Genomic DNA, 22927 nt, shown 5'->3' with positions numbered 1-22927 from the left:
TCTAGGACAGTGCTTGTTGTTATGGGTTAAAATCATGCAACACCACAGTGATCTCAGAGCCAAAGAGTTTGGGGATCATTTGTTAGCATATGCAGTTAAAACCATGAACCACCACAGTGCTGGGCTGAACTGGCATTACCCTATTACCACATTATCTGCTTACATTTTTTGACAGACCAGCATAAGTGTATTTTACCTACCAGCTCCCAGTGTGAAGACTTGCTCCACCTTCTGTGCATCTGGCTGCCAGGGCTGCGGCGCTTCTCAGAGAGGTGTCAAAGGGAGCCCCTCACAGGGAGGTGGAAAAGACCTTTGAGGGTATATCAGCACAGCAGCTAAATCATGGTGGATATTGAGGTGCTCATGGCAGTCTGTTTATTTTTTTTAAGCCAAACCACCTAGTCCTAAGGTTTTTTGGTTTTTATTTTTAAGAAGCAAAACAAAAAAATGCAGAAAACAACTTCACAAATAAACTAAACCAAATTGGAATGAAAGATGGCTTTGACCTAATCTTAGGGAAAATAATATTGCAGAATTTACCACCACCAAATGTGTGACAGGGCAATTGCTCCTTCCTAGCTTGCCTGAATACATAGGATGGCTGTTGATCTTGCATAGAAAGTTCTCCCTTGAAAGGAAAAGAAAAAAAAAAAGAGGGCAGTATCAAATATCTTCACCTTTGCTTAGAAACTTAAGATTTTTATGTAGCAATTTGTTTTTCTTTAGTGTGGGAATCTAGTTATTCGCCTAGCTGACCAAAATGCTGAAGAAAATAAAATGATGCAGCTCACCTGAGACAGTATCATTACCCAGGAAAACTTCTTCCTAAGTGAAAAATGACTATCACTTAAGAAACATTACTGATTAAGAGGCTTGAGTAAGGGAATGATGCCTCTGTCAGGGGCTCACAACTTATACCCAGACAGCTTTAGGACAGTATGTAGCAGCACAGCTTTGTTGCACTATGTTCCCTTTCAATGGGTATCACTGTGTTTGTCAGACATTTGCAAAAAGGACTGTGGGACCGTAGCCCGCCATGAATCCATTCTGCCATCCTCTATACGGTGAACGTCTTCTGACCTTGCAAATTGGCATAATCCAAATGTGGAGATTGGCATCCGTGCTGTGCCCTGCTGACAGTCAGGTGTTATCTCCCCTTCTCCAGAGTTTCTGCAAATGAAACTCTGGAAAATGAAATGCATATGGCACACCATACTTGAAAGGCTGCTAGAAAACTCTTGCCTAGATGTGGATGCATATTAAATAATTCAGATTTAAGATATACTGCTCGTGGTCTTTGGAGAACAGTTTCCACATCAGGTTGTATAACAAGCTTGGGAGAGGAGGCACCTCGGTCACTTGCATTACAAATTCTTTATAAGTGGCAGAAGATGATAAAATAATACCAGTGTCTCAGCTTTCACGTCTGAAAACAGCACAAATATACGGTCCCTATATGATATAGGGGTCTCCTGAGATAGAGTTTATTAACATCTACAAAACACAGTGGAATTCCTGTATAAAAAGCAAAAAAAAAGTTCATCGTGCTGTCCTGGCAGGCTGCAAAAATTCACCTTGGAGGAATAGGTACTTATTTCTGTTGGAAAAGGAAAGAACGGGATTATCAACATGCTTTCAACCATGAAGCTCTGACAGAGAGGTGCTGTTACCTTTCTCTATGAAAAGTGGTTGTTGGTAAAGAAATAACATATTTTCTACAGTTTTCTGAGTAGCTCTGGAAACAAGAGATGAATTAAAGAACACTGCAGGGTCAGTCTCTTTGTTATGAAGATGATTATTACATTATTAATTTCTGAATAGGAAAAAAGAAAAGAAAAATCTAGCAATTTCTCATCTCCTACCTGTCTTGCTGTGGGACATACTTTGTACCCCTCAAAGCAATAAAGGGTGGGAAATCTTCAGTAAGTTGCTTATGTTTTCTTAAAGCAAAGCAAGTGACACTCACTGATACTCAACACTACATTCAGTGCAGTGTCCCTCTACCCCCTTTCATAATTTCTCTCACAAAACTCTGCTCACCCCAATAAAACCTCCTTTCTCTGCCTTTGTGCTTTACAACAAAAATTGACTTTACTGTAACAAACACACTAGCTCTGTGCTTCCTAAATTCCATATGAATTGATTAAAATAATGTATCCACTGCAGCTCATCTTTTACCTTGTGTACAAATAGTAAGGTGAAAATCCTTCTCAAATGAAATTGTAATTAATTCGTAGGGAGGTACTATGATTATAAATGTTATTACAAATGTCCCATTCTAAACCCCCAATGAAATATTAAGCAGGCAATCATTGTCAGATAAGAAACTGATATCAGTACTTGCTTGTATTTAATCAATGCACATACAACAATAATGTTACATAACATTAAAACAATTTTGATCATCATCATTTTCCTCTGAAGTCAGATGTTGACCTGCATTTCCTGTGTTGTAATTACACCATCAGTACAGTATCATCACTCACCAGCAATCACAGCACAGTTGCCTGGTAAGAGACAGATGAGGAGTGCAAGGATTTCTAAGTACTGTTTTGAGAATTCACTGTGTTTTTCCTTCAGCTTAGACACAAGGCATCTACTGAAAAACTGTCAAAATTCATGGTCTTTTTCTAAAGCAATGTAAAGTATGTGAATCTGGAAAAGTGTTCTGTTAAGGCCACATTAATTTCTTGTGTAACTCCATTGAAATCAGCCATAATCCACCTGAGATGAAGGTGATAGAGACATTTAAGATTTCTTGGGTGACTGCCATTTGCAGGGCTCCTGTGCCTGAGCTCCCTTTCTGGCTGCAGAGCTCCTCCAGGATCACCTATTTACTTTGGCAGAAATTCCTCCTTGGCACCCAGTTAAATTAATCTTTTCCTGAATCACCATGCAAAAATGCTGGAAGATATGCAAAGAGAAGTTGCCTGGAAAATTCACATTTTGTTCTTCCATATTGGCTTCAAAGTTCTGCTGCAAGGTGCAAAGAGAACCACTGCTATAGAGACTATCATCTTTCTCCAGGAGTGAGAGACTCCTGTGGATCCCGTCTGAGGAAGGGACTCTGGAGAATATCACTCAGAACAACCTTAAAAGTCAAAGAACCTCTCCAGAGAAGAGCCATGCACTTTTATTTTTGGTAAAGAGGAGGAGGCTGGTCAGATAAACTATGCAGCCCTTTAAGCCATGGAGACCTCTGCAGAATGTTCATACTTATGTGAACAGACTACAAAAGGGCAGAATATAGTTCTTGAGAGACAAACTTCATACAGGTTTTTAACAAAAAGCGTTTCTATTTTCAGTGGCTTCTAGAGGAAAGTCACTGCAATGAGAATTATGAGCAAGAAGAAGGGCAGATACAGAAATATAATTTCTTAAAAGATTAATGTAATGAGTTAAGTAGTTTCCTTCCCAATTAAACAACCTGCAAGACAATTTTCCAAGGAATGTTTGAAAAAATAATTATGGTCTTCAAAATCAGAGAACCTTAACAGATGTAATTCTTAACAAAGCTACTTTAACTTTCAGAGCTTGCAGAATTCTCATGTGCCCTAATTGGAAAGGGAACAGAAAGGAACTTAATATAAAAAAACAAACTTTCTGAGCTGTTTCTGCTCATGTTCTGCCAAATACTCTTTCTGTGTCTTGAAGAAATAGGACGATTACCTTTCTGTTTAAATCAGATACAGACACTGAAGAATCTTGTAAAGGAATGTGTCCTTTATAATTAACGTGTGAGTCACTGGGTTTGTTAAAATTAATAAACGGGTTCAGATCTTCCTGTTTGTGCACCATGTAGCGCTTCTAGCTATATTCCCATTGTAAAATCTTGACTGTCTAGGCTTTTGTTTTCAACCTCTCAGCTGCAAAAATCTATTCCAGATTTAAGCTCAGCAAATTTTGGGTTCCAAATTTTGGGACCTAGATCAAACTTATTGTTGCAAAATTTCAGAAAACAATAGTTTAGATCCAGATACAATCTTTGGAGCCAAAATGACAAAAGACACCAGGATTTTCAGCAAAATCAAAAGAAAAAATATAACTTAACACAGAATTCAGAAAAAAACCATAGTTCCAAGATCTCAGAATCAAGTTGGGGGGTTCTAAAGTTCTCAAAGAAAGAAAGAAAGAAAGATAAATTATGAAAAAACTCTTACTTGTACTTTCTGGCTTTCTGCTTTTAATCCATTTTTCTTCCCAATACAGTGGTGTCACTGCTGAGGATGCTCTGATAATGCAGTCCCACACAGATAGCTCTTCACACTCATTAAATTCCCACTGAAGCCAAGAGAAATTCCACATTAAGGCTGTGGAGCATTGTTCCTGGAATCAGCTGAAGAAGGTAGGAGAATGAGGCCAGGTAGCTTCCATCCAAATGTAGAGTATCTATCGGAAACACATATCTGGAGAATTCCTCCCACTGTATGATTAAGGACTGTGTAATTCCTAGCCTGGTGGATTCCTTGGTGTCTATCAAAAAGACAAGTCTTTTTGCTTTGTAAGTACAAGACATACTTCTGTGCTGAGGAGAAGTAACATCTGTTCTAACTGTGGAAGTGTCTAAAGATGGGAAACCTCCTCCAAAGCAGTTTCTGCTGAAGATTGCTCTGAAGAATCACCAGCTCTGTACTTGGTTGTCTTTTGCAGTTGAAAAAAATGCAGTTTATCTTTAGAGAACATGTTCTACACAGTTCTGCTTTCTGTCTGACCTTTGATATTTAGCTGTGAGCCAGGGAAACCCTGTCTCTGCAGGCTTTGAGAGCTTCCCTGCTGAGAATGCTGGGAACAGGGAGGAGCAGCAGTGAAGGGGTGGGACGGACCGTCCCTGAGCATGTTCCTGCTCAGTTATTCTCTGATACCTCTGGTACCATTACTGATGTCCCCCTATGTGGTCACAGTCTTCTGTGGAAAGACCAGCTATGTCTCGTGCAAATGCCATGAACAAAAGGTAGGATTCTAGGTAGGTGCACGTGCATGAGTGGGTGAGCAGTTAGATTAGGTAAATTTTGAAAGAACTGTAAAACAAAGATAGAAATTTTAGGTTCATCTTCTTTTTAAAGAATCAGTTGAGCCAGCGCCAAGGACTACTGGAATCTGAAAAATTACTCCCAAGAGTTGCAGGTCATGCCTACAGTGTATCTGTTCCTTACTGGAAATGTTCTGTGTGAATGCTTTCCATTTATATGTATAAATGTATTTATAAAAATGGAAATATATACATATTTCTTTTTTTTTTTTTCCAAGGGCTTTTTGGCTCACTCTGTTACAAATGTCCTTTTATTTGAATGGGTTTATTTTTGCTAATCCCTCTCACAACTTCCAAAATTCCAGCCTTACTCAATTTCAGTCATCTGCTTCAAACTACAAAATAACTGACATGGGACTGTCAATACTGGACATCCAAAATCCTTCCCTTCATGAAATCTACATATGTGTAGTAATACTGGGGGAGGGGACAGTTAGTGACATGTTCAAGACCAACACACAGCAACTCAGCAACAACCCAGTCTTTGTGATGTGAAAGACCAAGAGACCCTATTATAAGCACAAAACGCTGCTTTTCCCTTTCTCTTTTTTCTTCTTTTTTTTTTTTTTTACTTTTCCTTTTGTAATATCAGTTAAAAAGAATTAAGTATGCTTATTACTTTTGTAAGTTTGCTATGAATTATTTAGCTAAGAAATAATTGCAGGAGGCATTATAGGGAAAATTACCCACAAAGCCAGCAAAACTGCAAGTCAACCTGCCGTCATCGGACTCACAATCATCATTAATTTTAATGAGATGCGGGAGTATGCAGTTCAGCAGGAGGAGAAGAATGTAGCCACTTCTCAAAAACCTGCATTGTAGGCTAGGGGAATTTTCCTAGCACTCCAGATCAATAGTGGAGACAGCAGTCAATATTAGTAGACCTCACAATCATCATTAATTGAAATCTCTCAGCCTTCAGTTTGCATAACAAAGCAGCTAGAGCCTTAATGAAGAATGTAATATCTTGCAATGTTACTGCTTTCCGACCTCCTGCAACATCCTTGTGGACTAAGATGGCTGAAAATAGTGGTGTGACTGTCTGTTGTAAGCCCCTTTCTCTACCTCCAGTGCCACACACCATCACACACTTATGTGCATGCACACTCCTCATATGTCAATATACTGTAATGCAGACAATTAAATAACACCTAGAAATTAAGTAACTGAATTCAAATAAAATGGGTCAAGAAACTTTAAAGTGCAGCAGCAGAAGAAAACAAAATAAACCACCAGATAGCCTCACTTTATACAGAACTGAAAATGTGGATATTAGACAAAATACATAAGTAAAAAGGTAATCTTCGAATTTGAGATGGAAATGTTGGAGACAGATAAAAAAGGTTTTGAAATGTAACAGCTCATATTAAAACAAGTTTTCTGTTTTGGGTCTTATTCTCTCTCTCTTTTTTTTAATAGAGTGAATGAAGAGGCATTTGGAAAAAGATCAGGGAGGCTAAAACATAATAAGAATCATTTGCTAGTTGTCAGCCTAAACGTTAAGATGATTGAAGCTTGCAATTGTTCTGTCCTACCATATGTTAGTGTCTGTGTAAAAGAATCTGATGAAGATGATGAGATAACAATTTTCTGTCTGTAATGAGTAAGGGGACTAGGAAATTGCTGGGAAAATTGTGGGATTAAGGCCCACTTATGGCAGAAAATTGGAAAAAACTCTCAGAGCAAATGCAGGAAGGTAGTGGCTGAAGTATTTATTGATTCCACAAATCAGTCTTTTTTAAAAAGTCTGGCAAAAAAATGCTTCCAGGTCTTATAATGCAAACCCATACTCACATGCATACATTAAATTATTTATTTTCACCACAACTCTTTCATTCTCCCTATCCTCCCCATGAAGAACAGTTGTGAGTGAAAATTCTCAGGAATAAGCCCCTTATATATTCCTGTTTTCTTAACTGCTTTCTGCTATTATTTCATGTGGGAGAAGAAAGTGTAATGTCCCTTCCAACTCTACCATCTCTCATGAATTATTATAACTGATAGTCATAATAACATATAATTGTTCTCACAGAAGTTCTGTTCAAAAGCCTGAAGACAAATACCTGATTACACAAGCAAAGATAAAAGTACAAATCCAAAAGGTTGCACATTTTCTTTTTTTAATTTTTTTATCTTGACTTTCTTCACGTATTAAAGTCTTCACGTATTAAAGTCTTCCACAACTTTTCCCTTTCTATTTCTCTATTTCTTTTTTTTCTCTTTTATCCACTCTTTATGCTTCCCTTTGTCATTCTGTAAGTGTAGGTATAGGTAGTATTGGTCCTAGTTCATATCTCCTTTGATCTCTTGTCTCTCCTATAGATTCTTCTGCTGTGATATTTCACTTATGCAAGATTACACATGAGAAATAGCAGAGACAATTTTCTTGAAGCTGGGTTAACAGAATTGAGTTTACTCATCTTGAAAAATTGGTTTTTAAGTGTTATTGGTTTTCATCTTCTCAGCACAAAACACAATCCTTGCAGAACTTTTCTGTAGAGAAACTAAGAAAGCTGCTATGCCAAAAGAGCCAGTAGCCCAGCAGATCAAATGCTCAATGGAGCTGATCTGTGGGAATGAAACGCCAAGGCAAGTTCAACCTAATTCCGGTGACTCGAAGCTTAACTTTCTGACAAGAAAGTTGTTAGTTTAGCAGCTTAGTGGCAAGTTTTCTCTGGTACTTCTTTATTCTAGGTTTGACGCAGAAATTCCAACCTTAGAACTACTTCTAATCAAAGACCTATCTTTTATATATATAAAAAAATAAAATTAATGTTTGGGATTTTTTTTAAGATTGTCCGTGAATCAGCACTGAGTAATGAAAAATTGATTTTGACTTTGGGTTTGCACTCTATCCTTTTTCATATGTCTGCTGGATATATGTCAAGCTGGTGCTTGGCTGAATGATAAAATTAATCTCCAAGACCCTACTGCCTTCAGACACATTTTACCTAAGACTCAAAACTTACCTCGGCATTTTGAAGAGTGCTCAATCATATTCCTAGTGTTCTTCTAATTCCTGTTTAAATGTTAGAAACCCTAAAAATAAGGGAAAATTTAAATAAGGCTGACTGGCTTCTTCTCTCCTTGAAATTTCCTGTTAGAGCACAAAACTTCATTAATCTAGGAAGTAGTGGCCCTCTTGTCTGTGTGGACATGAAGTACCGTGATCCCAGGCAGACTTTGGGGAGGAGGAACAAGCAAGCTGGCATTTGCTCAAATAGGCATTAAAAGAGAGGGCTGCCAAAAACTGGAAAATTGCAGAATCTACTCTAAGGGTAATGATAAGGAAAGGAATTAACCATTTTGATCTTTTTTAATCTGCCAAAATGATGTAATCTATGTCCTTTTAATCTTTATCTTGGGAATAAATTCATATATTCCCATTTTTGTTCCTTTTGGTTCTTACTGCAATTTTCAGTCACAGAAATGAGGTGAGATAAAATTGTAATGACTAATATGGTCCCAAAGAAAAAAGCAGACTGTTGAACTGGTTTGGGGAATGTGGGTTTCTTTTCATTGAGAACATTGTATCTTATTATTACAAGGTTCTTGAATAAACTGTAGGCAGTAGCTACTTCCATTTTGCCTACAAAATACAGCTTGGGTAGCAGTACTTTCATTTCTGTGCGAGAAGATCATGATGTCAAGCACAATATCCAGCAACACCTCACAGTGCAGTCAGCACCAAGAAGGAATCAGGCTCTAAAAGGGGTCGAGGCAAAGATTACTATTAGAAATACTTGTGGATTTTTGTCTGAAAACACTTTGTTGACACTCTTTTTCAGTGTTAAGCTGTTTGCTGACTAAGTTTCAAAGCAAGGGTTTGTTCTGTATAACAGTTTTTTGCATTGAAAAACAAATAGACAGTATGTGATCTTTTTTCTAGTATGTTCTTTGTGTGTTAAATGTTTTCATCTGTTCTGCTTCAGAGGCTTGAGGATGCACTTACGATCTGCTTTTTTCTCTTCCCCGTGGGTGATGCCAACTACAGCATGCAGTGGGGCTGCAGGATCTTCACCTCCATGAGGTACTTTTTTACCCTGTGAAGTCACGAGATTACATGAAAGATCTAATCAAAGAGCCTGACCTGCCTGGAAAACAGAAATATAAACCATCTACTTTACATTTCTCTTGAGACAGAATTTCTAGGTTGAGAATATTTGGGGTCTGGCCTGATGTTTATGCAAAATTAAGTAAGACTGAGATTTTTTTCAAGCTTTTCATCAATAATTTCTGATATGCAAATTTTATCTACAACTAGTTCTAATAAAAAGTTTGTTAAAAAGCGCCAATTAAAGAAAGAGAAATAAATCAGAATAGATGAAGGGGAGAAAAAAGAAATAAACAAACCACTGTTAAATGATTCTTTGAGCAAAAAAAAAAATTTACCTAAACTTCTGTGAAGACATTTATGATTAACATTATTTTTCATCAGTGACTATCTGCAGTGCTCACTCCAACAATGTTAATGCTACTCCCTCCACTATCTAAAGCTCAGGCTGAAATCCTGAGAGGATGCACTGGCATATTACAATTATGATCATGATAATGTCACAATGTCACTAATGCAATGAGGTAGCATTGGTGCACACAAACATTTCTCCATTTCTGGATGATCCCATATTATTGCACTGAGGGCAGGCTGAAGCTTTTTGTGTCGGAGCTACTATACATTAAGATGTTTTTAAAATTTGAAAAGAACGTGCCTAATTTTATCTTTTTTTTTTTTCTGCCAAAGTGACTACCTAAATTTACAGGCAAATTTTGGTAAAATTTACTGGTAAATTTTATAGAGGAAATGGCTATATGCTTTTTATTTGGTTTTAGTTGAAAGAAATAAAAAATTATTTCTTAGCCTTAAAATCTGCCTTATCAAGACTTTCATCTGGGAATTTACTTAGGTTTTTAAAAAAGTCTTTCACTATGCTATATACGCTGAAGTGCGCAACAAGCTATATACAAGGTCTATTGAATAAGTAGGTGGAAGAGCACAACAGGATCAGAATTAAAAGCAAGGTAAATTCTCAATTGGTATAACAAGCAGTAGTCACTGCATAGACATTTTCAGCAGAGGTCAGCCCTTTTGCTTTTTACCTTCTCCTTCCTGTCTTTCCAAGCAAAAATTTCAAATTACACTCCCTCATCTATTAGGGGATAATCTGCATACACACAAGCCTTCCCTTTGGAACTGTATTTCCTGTTATTTTAATCTCACTTTGCTCACTGAGCTTTACATTATGGTTCATCCCAGTTGTCTTTTTACAGATGAGGTTTTTACTGCTCAGTACAAGTGCAGAATTCGTGCCTTGCTTTAAGGCTGGTAACTGCTAGCAAAACACTGGATGGCAATTATTTGTCATCCAGTATTCTGCACATGCTGCAGCATGGGAAAAAAAAAAAAAAAAAAAAAAAAAAAAAAAAAAAAAAAGAAGAGACTCTCACAGGGAAAAAAAGCATACATCATTAATGAAGGCTCTGAAGGATTTTGAAAGGCTTGCTTTGCCATTTTTCTTTTTAAGAATCCAATAAGGGGATTCCAACAACCACGCAACTATCAAGTTTTGTCAATAAGGTTTCATGAACACATGATTCCCCATTATGACATATTAAAAATGTTAATCATTCAGTGAGTCTCTACTTAAGTCTAAAGAGAAAACCAGTTATATTGTTTAGAGACACTAAGAATTTATTGTTTTTTCCTACAAAGTGAGTGCTATGAATGTCACATCATTTATGTACCTAGTGAAAAAGTTTTAGAAGCAGAAACTATATTTTGTTGCAATCAAAGCAATATAAGTAGCTAGCATTTTTCATTGATTTTCTATCAGAGTGGCAGCAAGTTTAAAACTTTCAATCATAAATATAATACAAGGATTGGTTTTGCCTGCCATATCATACTGTCACTTTAATTTTTAAAGAAGAGGTTTTAGAAATGAAAATACTTTTTAAAAAACATGATAAAAAGTTAAATAGATGGCTCTGGTTTGGATTCAGAAGGGGTCACTGCTTTGAAAATGGAGCTGCTTGAAAGTGCTCAAAATTTATTTTGTTTCTTTGACAGTTTTGCACTCAAGGTGAAAGGAGCTGCTGACGTCAATCCCCTTTGATAGGCAGTGATTCTCCACTGTATCTGACATTAATTAATTCTCTTTTTAGCAGGGTCAACAATCAGAGCAAAGACTAAATAAATCAGGAATATCTTTGTGGAAATCAATGAAGTTACACTGGTGAAAAGTAAGCATGAGACCAGAAAGAACCCCAATAAATGTAGTACATTATTCATTTCACTTAATTGCTGTGGAAAATAAGTGCCTTTGAACTTACTAAGCCATTAGCAGAAGACACTCAACTGTCTTAAAGAAAAGGGTGATTAATACTTAAGTGTTTCTCTGCATCCCAAAGACATCATATGAAATGATGATCCCACCACTGGGAGCTTTCACCACTGGACAGCAATTGAACTGTTTCAAAGAATCAGGTGGGAAGGAGGAAAAGACGTGTTTCCTGGAATTCAGAGTTAAAACAGGGCTTTGATTTTGCAGTTAGTCTGCAATAGACTCTGTGAAAAAATATCTAAGCTGCAAATAAATTCAATTATCTTTAGGTGTTACATCTCCTCTCAATTCATTTTGCTACCTGCTTGTCCTTCTGCTCACTCTAGCTACACCACTTACTCTGGTCTACCTTTGCCAAGCTCCATATGCTGAAGTGGACCTGATCCTCAGGCCATGCAGGTCTTTTCTTAGAGAGAGTTGTGACCTGAACCTTTGAAATACGGTCTCTTGCATTCTGTAATCAAGATGCAACTGCAGAAGCCAAGACGCTACATATCTTTATCCTGTGTTATTTTTAAAATCTGGGACACATTGTTATGATGAAGATATTCCAAGTTACCGGTGAATCTAGCCTTTGAAGAAGATTTGTTTTCAAATCAGTGCAAAATTAAGGAAGGTTCCTTGTTATGTCATATGGATTGTAAAACCATTGTCAGTAGGAAAGAACTTCCCTTTATACAGCACCACTACCTGTATGATGTTAAGAAGATAGTTTTAAACTATTAAATTTGATTTCTGATACCACTAGTCTGGTTTTATGCTCTTCAACATTTCCAGTTGATTTAACTGAAATTATTTTAAATATTTTTAAATTAACAATGAATTCATGTGTCTTTAGGTCCATAATATCTGAATTTGCATCTGAATGTCTTTAAAATTCTGAGAAAATTAAAAGTCCTGTTCTGTGTCTGTATTATGAGTTTTTCAATGCACCTAGATCAATACAAAATACTTCTTGATTGTTTGTCAAATCTATAATTTGTAGACACAACACATTCGTCTTAGGGAAACTAAATAAATAGGTCATATAGAGAAGTTTTTCAGAAATGAAAGTTTTCCAGTGTGTTACAGGTATCACGAGTCCACTGCATAATATCAGTTACTCCAGATTTTATAAGAAGGAAAAAAAAAATGAATAGCTATTTATGGCAATTAAAATATTTCACGCAGTGTTTGGCAGTCCACGTTCACTCTTGGTTCACCAGAGGGCAAAACAGTGCATAACACAGGAATGTTCAGGGACGTTTACCTGTACTGCAGGGCAGAATTTAGAGAAGAACTGTGATCCATGTGTACAATTAGTAATGTAATTTCATTGTTTTATTTCCATTAATAGAAACATTGACATAGACTATCTAGACTAAGTGTAGCTTAATTGGTGAATCACTTTTCTGAATAAAAAATATGGGAGTTAATAAGTAGTCAGAAGAAGATGGAAAAAGACCAAATATATCACCCAGTTTTGTTCTTTTCCTGCTGTGTTAAATATTGATCTGTTTGAATCCCAGCATAGCATAAAGGCATAAACTGACACATTTTGACCGCTGTTTACATTAAGAAGGTTATGAGCCTTAGAGTATGAAAAACCTGAATTTTCTCCAGAAAAAAATCATAGAACGATAGAATCATCCTCCTGCTCAAAGCAGGGTCACCTACAGCAGGTTGCTTAGGACCGTGTCCAGTTAGGTTTTGAATATCCCCAGGGATGGAAACTCCACAGCCTCTCTGGGCAACCTGTGCCAGTGTTTGATCATGCTTGCAGTAAAAAAACTTTTTCTTATGTTTAAATGGAATTTCCTGTATTACAGCTTGTGCCCAATAGCTGTATGTGAGATAGTCCAATAGAATAAGGAATGTAGAAAGACTGTAGTCTAAGAGGAAGTATTTTTTGGACCAAGATATAAGAGGTTTGTAAAAGGAAAGCTATCATAATATCTGTGATTTGAGCCAAATATCTACTTAGGGTTTTTTAGATATTTCTACAAGGGCCATTATAATATTTTCTAAGTGTATGCATGTCTACATTATCAAAAAAGTCAGCTCCCTCATTTACTCCAAGTCCCAATCTCTTCATCATATACTCTGCGTATGTACAGCTTCATACCGAAGCGCTCTTTCAGAGTAAAGCAGTTAGACCTTTCTGGGATTAAGCTTGATTGCGATTCTGAGAACAGTTGCTCTGGTGGGCTATAAAACACTTCTCACATTATTTCAAGCATAGAATCATAGAATCATAGAATCGTTTAGCTTGGAAAAGACCTTTAAGATCATTGAGTCCAACCGTTAACCTAACACTGCCAAGTCCACCACTAAACCATGTCCCTAAGCACCACGTCTATACATCTTTTAAATACCTCCAGGGATGGTGACTCAACCACTTCCCTGGGCAGCCTGTTCCAATGCCTGACAAGCCTTTCAGTGAAGAAATTTTTCCTAATATCCAATCTAAACCTCCCCTGGTGCCACTTGAGGCCATTTCCTCTAGTCCTATCTCCAGCCACCTGACAGAAGAGACCAGCACCCACCTCACTACAGCCTCCTTTCAGGTAGTTGTAGAGAGCGATAAGGTCTCCCCTCAGCCTCCTTTTGTCCGGACTAAACAACCCCAGTTCCCTCAGCCGCTCCTCGTAAGACTTGTGCTCCAGGCCCCTCACCAGCTTCGTTGCCCTTCTCTGGACACGCTCCAGCACCTCAATGTCTTTCTTGTAGTGAGGGGCCCAAAACTGAACACAGGACTCGAGGTGCGGCCTCACCAGGGCTGAGTACAGGGAGATGGTCACTGCCCTGCTCCTGCTGGCTACACTATTTCTGATGCAGGCCAGGATGCCGTTGGCCTTCTTGGCCACCTGGGCAAACTGCTGGCTCGCATTCAGCCGGCTGTTGACCAACACCGCAGGGTCCTTTTCCGCCAGGCAGCTTTCCAGCCACTCTTCCCCAAGCCTGTAGCGCTGCGTGGGGTTGTTGTGACCCAAGTGCAGGACCTGGCACTTGGCCTTGTTGAACCTCATACAGTTATCCTCAGCCCATCGATCCAGCCTGTCCAGATCCCTCTGTAGAGCCTTCTACCCTCCAGCAGGTCAACACTCCTGCCCAACTTGGTGTTGTCTGCAAACCTGCTGAGGGTGCCCTCAATCCCCTTGTCCAGATCATTGATAAACATATTAAACAGAACTGGCCCCAATACTGAGCCCTGGGGAACACCACTTGTGACCAACTGCCAACTGGATTTAATGCCATTCACCACCACTCTTTGGGCCCAGCCATCCACCCAATTTTTTACCTAGCTGTTGTGGTTTAGCCCCAGGCAGCAGCTAAACACCACCACGCAGCTGCTAGCTCATTCTCCCCCACCTGGTAGGATGGGGGAGAGAATCGGAAAAAAAAAGTAAAACTCGTGGTTTGAGATAAAGATGGTTTAATAGGACAGAAAGGAAGAAAATAATAATGGTAATGATAATGATAATAACAATACAACAATAACAATATGACAATAATAATAATAAAATAACTGGAATTTACAAAACAAGTGATGCATAATGCAATTGCTCACCACTTGCCAACCGATGCCCAGTTAGTTCCCAAGCAGTGATCCACCCCCCCCAGCCAACCCCCCCCCCAGTTTATGTATTGGGCATGATGTCACATAGTATTGAATATTCCTTTGGCCAGCTGCCCTGGCTGTGTCCCCTCCCAACTTCTTGTGCCCCTCCAGCCTTCTTGCTGGCTGGGCATGAGAAGCTGAAAAATCCTTGACTTAGTCTAAGCACTACTTAGCAACAACTGAAAACATCAGTGTGTTATCAACATTCTTCTCATACTAAATCCAAGACATAACACTATACCAGCTACTAGAAAGAAAATTAACTCTATCCCAGCCAAAACCAGGACACCAGCAAAGAGTACACCTGCCCAAGCCGTGGGCAGCCAGTTTCTCCAGGAGAATGCTGTGGGAAATCATGTCAAAGGCTTCACTAAAGTCGAGGTAGATGACACCCACAGTCTTTCTCTCATCCACTGAGTGGGTCACCTTGTCATAGAAGGACATCAGGTCAGTCAAGCAGGACCTGCCTTTCATGAACCCACGCTGACTGGGCCTGATCACCTGGTTGTCCTGTACGTGCTCTGTGATGGCACTCAGGATGATCTGCTCCATAACCTTCCCTGGCACCGAGGTCAGACTGACAGGCCTGTAGTTCCCTGTATCCTCCTTCTGACCCTTCTTGTAGATGGGTGTCACATTTGGTAACTTCCAGTCACCTGGGACCTCCCTGGTTAGCCAGGACTGCTGATAAATGATTGAAAGTGCCTTGGTGAACATTTCCACCAACTCCCTCAGTACCCTTGGGTGGATCCCATCCGGCCCCATGGACTTGTGTATGTCTAAGTGTCGCTAACTATATCCCCTTGGATTATGGGGGCTTCATTCTGCTCCCTGTCCCTGTCCTCCAGCTCAGCAGGCTGGGTACCCACAGAACAACTGGTCTTACCATTAAAGACTGAAGGAAAGGCAGCATTAAGTACCTCAGCCTTTTTCTCATGCTTTGTCACTATGTTTCCCCCCACATCCAATAAAGGATGGAGATTGTCCTTAGGCCTCCTTTTGTTGGTGGTATATTTGTAGAAACATTTTTTATTGTCTTTTACAGCAGTAGCCAGATTAATTTCTAGCTGGGCTTTGGCCCTTTTAATTTTCTCCCTGCATAGCCTCACAACATCCTTGTAGTCATCCTGAGTTGCCTGCCCCTTCTTCCAAAGGTCATAAATCCTCCTTTTTGTTTTTTCCCCCCCGAGTTCCAGCCAAATCTCTCTGTTCAGCCAGGCCGGTCTTCTTCCCTGCCGGCTCATCTTTCGGCACATGGGGATGACCTGCTCTTGCGCCTTTAATATTTCCTTCTTGAAGAATGTCCAGCCTTCTTGGACTCCTTTGCCCTTCAGGACTGTGTCCCAAAGGACTCTGTCAACCAGGCCCCTAAACAGGCCAAATTCTGCCCTCCAGAAGTCCAAGGTAGCAGTTCTGCTAACCCCCCTCCTTACTTCCCCGAGAATCAAAACCTCTATCATTTCATACCCCTATGCCAAAGATGGCCTCCAACCATCACATCACCTAAAGTCCTTCTCTGTTTGGTTGAGGGGGTGCCTTCCCTAGCTGGCTCACTGGCCAGCTGTGTCAGGAAGTTCTCTTCCACACACTCCAGGAACCTCCTAGACTGTTTACTCTCTGCTGCATTGTATTTCCAGCAGACATCTGGTAAGTTGAAGTCCCCCCAAGTCCCCCCAGTTGAACTGGGAAAACAAACAAACAAACAAACAAACAAGCCAGACAACCATTCAACTGAAACAAACAAACAGAACCCCCACAGGATTGCTAGCAGAAATCCAGCTCAAGTAGTACACAGTTTAGATGCAACCAGTTTGCTCTTGAAGTAGTTAGCTCTACTCTACATGAATATTAGCCATTCAGAATCACATAGTTTGGGGATCAAGGACTGGTATGAACATCCTAAGAAGTGTAGGTGTAGCTGTAGAAATATTAGGTGTCAAGAAAGCCTTGAGATTTGGCATTTTTCTCTTATAAGAGTAGCAATTCTTGCTGAAGTCAAGGGGATCCCCTCGTATTCTGCTAGGGAAGATCAGACCCAAACAGGATGATGGTAAGGCCCTTTGTGTAAACTGGCACATCCTGTGGGGTGTATGAGTGAGGCAGCAAAACAGCATGAAAGAGAAAGATTGAGGAGGAACTGTTTTGAGATATAATTCAAGATAACTCTGTTCCTATGCTTGTTATCATAATTCCTACAGGTTTTCTAAGGATAATAAATTTTAGTTTTATGCAATGACTTTTTTAATGTCTTTTTTACCTGGATAGCATTGCCAGTGAAATATTGCTAGGTTTCAAAGAATCTGAGAATCAACAGTTGTTAGCTGTGGTTATTGCTGACTGTTATATGCAAAGGAATGGACTTTACTGTCAAAGACAGGCGGGTTTTCATTTGAGAGCCATTTACATACATGAACTGTCCCAGGATAAAGACACTGTGAAAAGGGGACACTGCAGTTTCACCCCAAGACAAGATCACCAACGTTACACTATACTTCAAACTCATGTTGCCTGACTGATTATAAAAAAAGTTAAACCATGTCTTCCCAGCAGTTTTGCTTTAGAGCAAGGTAATATGTTAGTTGCTCCAAGTGAAAAACACTTACCTTTTGAGCAGTGAGCCCAAGACTAATATGTCTGCAAGGTCTCGGAAGAGAGACACTTACAAAGTCATTGCAGTACCTCTCAGGTGATAATATACCCTTTTCTAACCCTGAACTCTGTTGCTTCAGAAAGTTTTTCACAGAGATGAGGACGGTGGCATTGTCGCCTGGGAAGTGTTGCAACAGTCAGTTGTTCCTAAACCTGGAATCTTTTAACCTTACCTTCAGCACCTCTCTGAGGCACCCAAGTTAGGGACGGAACTGCTTTGGGTTCACTGAAGAGTCAGCAGAAGGAAGTAGGCAGCTGGAGATCTTGCCCTCTGCATTGTTTTCTTGTAAGTACTTTTCTCTTGTACTTTGCCTCTATGGGGTGAGTGGGGGATGTCAGTTAAGTGTCTAAAATTAAATGAAAGAAAAGCAAACAAAGCTTTGAATGGATTCCAGTCCCCCCCAAATAAGAGTGCTCCATATTATAATCTGTCCATTCTTTCTGGACTGACAGTTCTCTAAAATTACCTGTATGTTATCCCCAGTGCCAGAAGGTCAATGAACCAGTGAAGTGGCAGTGTTGAAAGAAGTTTAGGGAAACAAAATCAATTTGCACCCTTTTGCCAAAAAGATAATTTTTTCCTAAATTAAAGCAAAAGAAACTCTTAAACTTTCTAACTAAATAATTTTGAACTAAAATAAAAAAAAAAATAAAAAAAATATTGAGCTTGTGGAGAAGTTGTGGGTTTTGGCTAATGACATAACAAGACACTACTTTCTTCAGACAGAGACTTGCATTAGCATTGCTAACTTCTAATGAAATTGTATTGGAATTGTATGTTTATTGGCAACTGAAATTTCTGCTTTTGGGGAATAACCTGTGGCATTTACTACCAAGAAAAGAAAGGTGAGTGAAAGAGATCACTTTTTAAAAATGAAAATTATCTTGTTTTCTTTGTATTTTAATCCCATGCTATTGTGAACAATGTTTGTGTGCTTTAGTGATTCCCAAATCCTTTCTGTTTCCTTGCTTTAACTCAGACTTGGAGATGAGAATCAGACAAAATTTATCCCCTTTCCTGTGATGGCAGATGCAAAGGGTGCCATTGTCTGCTCTAGCTTTAACAGCCAGAATAAAATCAACAGCTCAGTCCTATACCGAAGAAAACAGTGGGAGTTTTTTCAATCACCTGTGTAGGCACTAGACGGTGATTAGAATCCACATATATCCCAGGCTGGCCCCTGGTTGATACCTCTCCTTCCAAAACCATCCCTGTGATCTATGTATCTTCTAGTGCTATGCTGAATTCATGGCAATATCCCACTTCTAACTCCATGTAGAATCAAAGAAAACAAAAATTGCACAAAGCAGAGAGCAACACTAAGTCAAAGCAAGTCTGCCCAGGTCTGGAAACCATCCAGCTCTATAACGTGGTGCTCTGCTTGGTCTAATCTGTCTCTCGAGGGTGTTGGCGAAGGCTGAGCAGCAGAGGAGCCGAGAGATGCGCTCTGCCTTGTGGACTTGTGTTTTGAAATGTTTGATAAATAACAGGGAGAAATATTGCTTGCCTAAAGGACCTGAAAAGGTTATGAGTTTGAAATGCTATGTAAGAAGTTCAATTTCTTGAACTTTTTTGAGTATTTTTGTCGCTGAAGCTCAGTTCCTGAGATACGGTATCTACAGTGGGATTCATAAAAGGACTGGATGTTTATACATAAACTGAGAACAGTTGTATGTTAGTATCGTGTACAGGTTAATTGCCTAAAAGATAGTTACAAGCAAGTGCAGGAACTTCACCAGCTTCACTGAAACCTGCCTGCATCACTTGGGTTTAAACAGAACAAGAAGTCAAAAAGTGCAAATTCAGAGAAACTGAACTTTCAGCTTTCCATAACGCTGCCGAATGAAGTATCCACGGAAGTTTCTCACAGGAGTTTCAAAGGACTCAGAAATGCACATTCATATGTTGCTTGGATTTCAACCGCGCCCTTAGGTCCTCACACAAAATTGGGTCCTGTTGTGTCTGGTATTGAAGAACCTCACAGGAAGGTATAGCTCATACACTGTGTTGCTTTGTCTGTCCAGTCTGTAATTAACTGTTCAACTCATCTACTAACACTTATTAAACCAACATGTTTGTTGATCCCTACATGTTTCTAGAATTGCCAGATTACAGCAACGGTTGGATGAAAGAAATCCTAACAGAAAATGAAGCCAAATGTCCTTTTGAGCTCATTATCAAATCTCAGAGTAACTCTAAAAGCTCTAACAGCTACCAGAAGAATGATGTCATAATAATGTTCTGTGGTCCTTTTACTCGCTCTTTGTAGCTACTTCTAAGACTTCAGAATGATGCGTCATCATTACTTATTATTTAGATTTCAGAAGAATCCACAATGTGCTAAATGCTTCTACAGTACAGGTGAAAACAAAGTCCTTACCCAAAAAAGGGCAAGGTTTAAGAAAAGAGAAGATGATGAAGGAAATAGAGGGAGATATTTTACTTACTCTTAGATAGCTCTGCTACTACTTAGACAATCTTTTTTCATTCACAAAGAACTTGAGATACAGTTTCACTGGGCCCTTTTTCACTTATATTCAATCTCTTTTTTCAACTCATGTTCACTCATGGGATAAATGAGACAGATAAGCAAAATGGATTAAATAGCATGGTCTGAACTCCACTGAAATCAATAAAAGACTTTCTGCTAACTTCAGTCGGCTACAGACTGTGCTTTAATCAGCCAGGTGCATTTAAGTGCCACCATTTCCTTTAAATTAATTTTAAATACAGATAAAAAAAATTATTATAATTGGCCCAGATTCTATTTCTGGGACATCCAATTTTGGAACACTACAGCCTGAAATACCTCCCTAAAAAAAAAGATGAGTGTTTTGTGCATCGGAGAGGAATGGGAGTCAGACAAGCATATAACTCTACTTATACTATTAAACTTTGTTCAATAATATTAGCTATCCGTCTCTGATTTCTTCAGACTATAAACTGCTTGTCCCCATACTCTTCTAAAGCAATTAGCACTTTGCTGACACTTTGAATTATTAATATTATTGTTGTTATTAATATTAATTCCAAACGGTAGCAAGACAAATTGGGTGTCCTTCATACAGAAAGTGAGGCATATGTTTTGACTGTCATCAGTGGGACCTTTTGCTGTGTTTGCAATTTGAAGTATACTGTTGATATCAGCACAAATACCAATACCAATACCAATACTGCTGATAATTGTTGTGATGGCCAAGTGTCCCATCTGGCAAGTGAGAGCAGATCTTAGCTCTGCACGTAGGAGTGCATATTATTTAATATGTATTATTTCATGCACTACGTGAGGCTGTAAAATTGTAATTGAACTGTATGGAGAACACGTCCTTCATCTCTGAGTGCATTCTAATTCTGCAGAAATCCTCCAAAAGAAAGCAAGAAATTTTAAGATCCTTAGGACTAAGTGAATTTCTGAATTAATAGAATGAGTAGAAAACGCAGGACATCCTCTCTCCTTCCACTCACTAAAAAAAAGTCAGAAACTCGAACAGACTGGATGCTTTGACACCTTCCTCCCCTGTCTGGAAATACTGTAGCCCAGTGACTCCATGGAATTAGGTGTTTTTCCTCAGAAACATCAGGGGGAACAGGCATACCTGTGGGCAGTCCTTCTGAAATCTGAATCATATCTGACAGATTTTCCTCAGAACCAAAAGGTAAGCAGTCTGCTAGGCTTCAAGTATCTTATTTGCTTTTTTTCTTAAGGAAATAGGAAACCACCAATATCTGTTTTTTCCTTTTAAGCTTGATCATCTTCTTTTCTCATTTTGTGCACCAACAATGATATTTTTCCTCACTCTAATTCTAGAATAAAAAAGCCCTGTATGATTTCATTTCAAACCATGGCCAGGATGAGTGATGGATTCTAATACTGCCAATAACATACATAGACTCACATATCTATTAAACACCATACTAAAATCCTACAAATAATAGTTTTTCCTTCTTGTCAATCACAAGGCCAACAACCGTGATTTTCCATGTGGAAGTGTAAGAAGTATATTTCCTCCTCTTCTCTAATTCATGCCCCTCATCTCCTTTTGCTGTAGTAGGACAGGCACAAAAGCCTGAAAGCACAATACAGTCCCTTTTGCACTCTCTTCTGTTCTGCTCTACAAAAGCATCTTGCAGATGCACCTTGAATCCTGTGTCTATCTCACTGAGGATCTTTCCACAGCTGGGTAACTATGACCCTTAGAGAGGACAAGAAACTGAATGTACTATATGTGGAATATACGGAATAGAACACTATCAGTACACTGTCACTGTTAGTATCCTTGCCCTCTTGAATAGATAGTGTCAATGTCTACCTGGGGATGGATGACTCAAGCTCGGTGGGTGTGCAGACGATGGTTGAGGCTTATGTGCACGGAACACCTTTTATTCCGTGATTCAGCCTCACCTCCGGTTTGCCAGTGTGGCTGTGGCTGCAGCTTCTGACACATCCTTCCCCTTAGATGATTTTCCTGTATGAGGTCATGCTGCTTCTGTTCAAAAAGACATTGCAGAGAGATGCCTTCACTCTTTCTGGAGTCCCATCTTTGCCTATATTTGCTCTTAAAGTCCTCACAAACTGTAACAAAGGACAGTAATTTCCACAAAAACTTGTGCATGCAGGAAGCCACTCTGGAAACAGGAGGCAGTGTCATTTTTATCTCCACCGAGTGCTGCAGTCTCATATGGGCTCCAGTTAGTCTCTGTCATTGCAAGGCGATTTCTGACAACCATGCAGTAAATTGATGCTCAAATAGAAGATGCTCACTGAAATTGCCAGGACTCATTCATAGGAGATCTGGTGGTCAGTCTCTGATTTGTCCTTTGATGAGACAAACCAGCTCCAGCCAGAATCTGGACGTTTGATTTGTGACTGTTCAAGGCTAGCCTGCAGAGGGAAATCCTCCCAAACCTCTCCATCGCCACTTTTTAGGCTACAGGTGTTGTCTTTAATAGCACTGAAGGAACTGTTGTGCTAAACAGCATGGCATGAAACAGAAGTTTATTATTTAAAGACACCTGTGTTGTAAGCTGTAGGCAAGGGTTTTGCCAGTCGTATCTGGTGTCCCCGTGATCTAGCAGCAATATAACCCTGTAGAGACACGTCCCATAGACAAGTTTTGAATTACCCTACTACCGTGTGCTTTCTTAATGAAACATTAGCACCTTTGGGACTTGACAAGTTTCATCCATGATTACTTCAGCACAGGTAGTATGAAGAGAGCAAGCTGAAAGACAGAAATATGTTTTGATATTTATTTTAATTCCAGAATAACAGATCTGTTCTAATTAGAGAGGTACCTTCCAGGCAGATG

The sequence above is a fragment of the Aquila chrysaetos genome, chromosome 15 (assembly GCF_900496995.4).
Source record: "Aquila chrysaetos chrysaetos chromosome 15, bAquChr1.4, whole genome shotgun sequence".
Lineage (NCBI taxonomy): Eukaryota > Metazoa > Chordata > Aves > Accipitriformes > Accipitridae > Aquila > Aquila chrysaetos.
This window is presented reverse-complemented; position numbering follows the sequence as displayed.